Source organism: Pinus tabuliformis, chromosome 1_1, assembly GCF_031772625.1.
Source record: "Pinus tabuliformis cultivar Carrire ecotype Pingquan chromosome 1_1, CPIR1, whole genome shotgun sequence".
NCBI lineage: Eukaryota > Viridiplantae > Streptophyta > Pinopsida > Pinales > Pinaceae > Pinus > Pinus tabuliformis.
In genome coordinates, this window is record NC_142297.1 from 335,630,132 (window position 1) to 335,634,377 (window position 4,246).

Consider the following 4,246-nt stretch of genomic DNA (forward strand, 5'->3'; position numbering starts at 1 on the left):
GCACATCAGCGTAGTATCTGTCATCTTAAGAGACCTTTCAAGAATTTCATCTATCTTGCAGTTTCATATTGTGGATGGACATATGCAAGGCTTCCACCTAAGCACAAGGCACTTCTTGCAAATTTTTTGTTCTAAACATGCTCCAGGCTTTTCTATCTTGCAGTTTCATATTGTGGATGGACATATACAAGGCTTCCACCTAAGCACAAGGCACTTCTTGCAAATTTTTTGTTCTAAACATGCTCCAGGCTTTTGGAACCTCCTTTTGACATGAGCCAATACTGTGGATCATACGAATATGAGGTTGGAATGTACAATGAGAATCGGGATGAATCTCAAACAATACCGGCAGAAGCACATCAATTCAATGGATTGCAAGGCAGTCTTGATGGACATGCTAAGAGCACACAAATAGATATTTCTCACAACTATCATGTATTGAAAGAACACGATGTGTTAGCTACTGATAGGATGCTGAATACTTGTTCAAATGAGCTTCATAGAGGAAGTAGAAGCGGTGAAGCAGACCTTGAAGTAGGCGGTGCCCAGGATGAATGGAATCTCTATCAAGGTCGATGTCCTTCAGTCAACTGTGGTTCAACTTCTTTTAAAACAGATGATAACATATTAAGTGCTGATTTTGAGTCTGATCGAAGTAGTGGCAGGGTATGTTGTAAAAGAGCCGATGGTTATTGGTCATGAATGTGCTGGAATAATTGAGGACGTTGGCAGTGAAGTGAAACATCTGGTTCCTGGTGACCGTGTAGCTTTGGAGCCTGGAATATCGTGTTGGCAATGTGAGCCATGTAAGCAGGGTTTCTACAATTTGTGTTCCGAGATGAAGTTCTTTGCAACACCCCCAGTGCATGGTTCCCTGGCCAATCAGATTCTTCATCCTGCATGTTTATGTTTCAAGTTACCAGATAATCTAACTCTAGAGGAAGGTGCCATGTGTGAGCCACTCAGTGTTGGGGTTCATGCTTGTCGCCGAGCTTCGGTAGGTCCTGAGACAAATGTGTTGATCATGGGGGCAGGTCCTATTGGCCTTGTCACCGTGCTGTGTGCACGTGCATTTGGAGCTCCACGGATTATTATTGCTGATGTAGATGAGGAGCGTCTATCAATGGCTTAAAAAGTTGGGTCTGATGAATGTATCTTAGTCTCCAAAGACTCTCAGGATATTGATGAAGAAGTGACTCGCATAAAAATGTCATGGTTCGAAATATAAATGTAACTTTTGATTGTGCTGGTTTTGCCAAAACAATGTCAACGGCTCTAAAGGCTACATCTGCTGGCGGTAGGATATGCCTTGTGGGAATGGGCCATAATGAGATGAATCTGCCACTCACTCAAGCTTCTGCCAGGGAGGTGGATATTTTTGGTGTTTTTCGTTACAGGAACACTTGGCCTCTGTGCCTGGAATTTATAAGCAGTGGAAAAGTGGATGTTCAACACAAAATGATTTTAGAGTTGGTCCTCATGTAGTTGGTTCAGATGGAAGCATATACCTCCGTACGTGGATGAGATCTACATCATGGGGAACTGGGGATTCTATTGCATTTTGGAAACAAAATTCAGGGAGGCAAGCACTGATCATTGCGAGAAACCTTGTTGTGGGAGATGCGAATCTGGTGGAAAGGGCTGTACTGAATTGCAAAAAGAAAAGCCAGATGTTTGAAAAGACACAAGCTGAAGCTAAGTCACTTTATGAGAAAATTGATGAATTGATCCAATTTCATAATGAATTCCTTGGATTTGTTAAAGGATTTCTTATCTGGCATGGCGAGAAGCTTTTATCAGCGGCTGTGTTTTATGCCCGTATTTCTCCGATTAGTCTATTTGGTTTTGGTTACCTTATTAGTCCAGTCTTTGTAACCAATTTTCCCAAAACTTCTCACTTTCCAGCTAAGCTTTATTCAAGCTATACAAAAATTCTGGTTGCATGTGGATATCTATTCCAAATGTTGGGTAGCCAGTTTTAGATGTTCCCAGGTCAAAAATATGGAGATTTTTTAACTAGAAGAATTTGGCGCACATCCTTGACACCTGGCCCTTTCACTTCAGCCAAAAATAAACAAAGACACCTGTTACCAGATGAATAGGATTCGTTCTTATTTATGACCTCAGTTAGTCATACAATAAGATCTGCGCTCTAGTTTATTAGCCACCAGAGGATTTCAAGCGGAACGATCTTCTGTTTTAGGAAAAAGAAATGATTTTATCTCTTTTGTTGTAGCTACAGTTGAAACAACGCCCCTATTTTGTGGGTCGATCTGTTGTTTGTTTTTGGTTGTTTTTAGTTTTATTTAATGTATAAAAATAATTTTTTTTTAGAAAAAGGGAGGAGGAGGGGGGAGAAGTTCTGAGTGCTGAGAGGTGTGTGTAACAGAGCTTCATTGTACAGTTTTTTGACAGAGATTTTTAATGAAATTACATAGCTCTGACTTCTGAGATTCCTGTGGTATGAAAGTTAGCTTAAGTTTTTCTTCTGTTTCATATGTAAACTGTTATGTTTCATTTCACTTCATGATCATTTCTAATTGAACAAATGAAGTGTTAAGGTAGAATTCATCATTTGTATGCTCTGCCTTTAAGTTTGTTCAATATTTCATGTTTTCTTCTGTTTGATAAGGATTAATCTTCTATGCCCTTGTCAGCTCCTCAGCAGTCTTGCCATCCCATTTAATCTCAATTTGATGTTAAATTTCTTGCCTACCTTGCCTCAATCGATAATCTGTGTTTTTTATTATATTTCTCTGTTCAAGCTATTCCTTTGCCCCATGCAGCCCAGAAAAACCCCATCATTTATTAAAAAATATATTTCTATCAGTTTACTAGCCTAAAATCAGTATTCCTTATTGGTCATCTCACCAATTGAAGATCTTTACCGAGATAGACCGGAGAGAGCCCTCTCCTGCCCCGTAGGGCTAGCTACGAGGCTAAGTGGTTTGATGTTGCCTTGAGGTTTACCTTTCTCAGCCTGAGGTGAAATTTCAAGCGCTAACATGCCATAAATCTAAAATTTATATCACGACCTTGTGCCATATCTGCCAAATTAAATACCAAATCATAAGTTTGAATGTGCCTAACGGTTGAATTCATTTCCATAATCCTTTTGATAATCCATCCGCTCTTCCCTATTCTTACACTCCTCTGTTCTTTCACAGTCATTCCATCTTTCCACCAGCTAGAAAACCCTACCAGTCCCATTTTCCTATCAAGGTAGCCAATCTTCAAGGCAAAGCATCCTTTGGCATGGGGGTAATTGTTCGAACTGATCCAGGAAGGAAGCAATTCCTAGAGGGGTGCCCACAAACTAGGGAGCTGCTGCAAAGAAGACAATGGTTGCAGTTCATTGAGAAATTTAATGGCTTCCACAAAGAGGTAACCAAGACATTTTCACGCTCATTCGATGGAATGGAGGCCGAAATTGGGGACATAAAACTCACAGTAACAGAGTCTATGATCATTGAGGCCACTGAGTTGCTAAGACATGGAGAAAAATGGTTTAAAAATAGAGGGATTGACAATGAGGACTGGAAGGTTTTCCTCAAGAATCTGAACATGGACACCATGGTCTACAAAAAAGGTATTCCAAGCTCTGCTCTTAAAAACAAATGGAGAAACTTAGTACTTGTGCTTTAGAAGTTTATCACATGTGAGGGTAGGTTTGGGCAGATGTATTTTTATCATGTTAGAATGACGATGTACCTTCTCGAGGATCATCAAATGAACCTCCCCTATTTCTTCTTGAATAGCCTTAGGAAAATGGCTACAAATGTTCAGAAGAAAATTCAATGCATAGAAAACACCATGTATCATCATGGTTTGGTAAAAATATTGGTTGAATTTCATCTCCGATGCATAGTGGATGATTGGGAGAGTTTCCTAATAAGAAACCATTTTGAGGAAAAATCCCTAGAAACACTAAGTAGCAGCAGGGCCCTCATAGGGAGAAAGAGAACCATAGAAATGATAAAGGAACATGCACCTCAAACTCAGATAGAGGTAACAGAAGAAGAGCTGCCTATAGTAAAAATTTTGCAGAGAATGAAGAGGGGAAACCCTAGAAGAAAGAAAGCTAGCCTAGGTAAAGAAGAATTCTCACAAACTAAAACCTCTCCTCTAGAAGAAAAATCAGAGAATAAGAGGAGGAAAGTGCAGAAAACACAAACCCCAGGGTTGAGAAGGAGCACAAGGTTGAGCACGATTCCACAAACAACCTCAAAGACTACAAACTACATTA

The 4,246-nt window shown here is 39.9% G+C and overlaps 1 pseudogene; it reads left to right on the forward strand.

Annotated features, from left to right (window-relative positions):
* The first annotated feature begins 270 nt into the window (after positions 1 to 270).
* On the forward strand, positions 271 to 1,684 carry LOC149212928 (sorbitol dehydrogenase pseudogene; annotated as a pseudogene).
* The last annotated feature ends 2,562 nt before the right edge of the window (positions 1,685 to 4,246 follow it).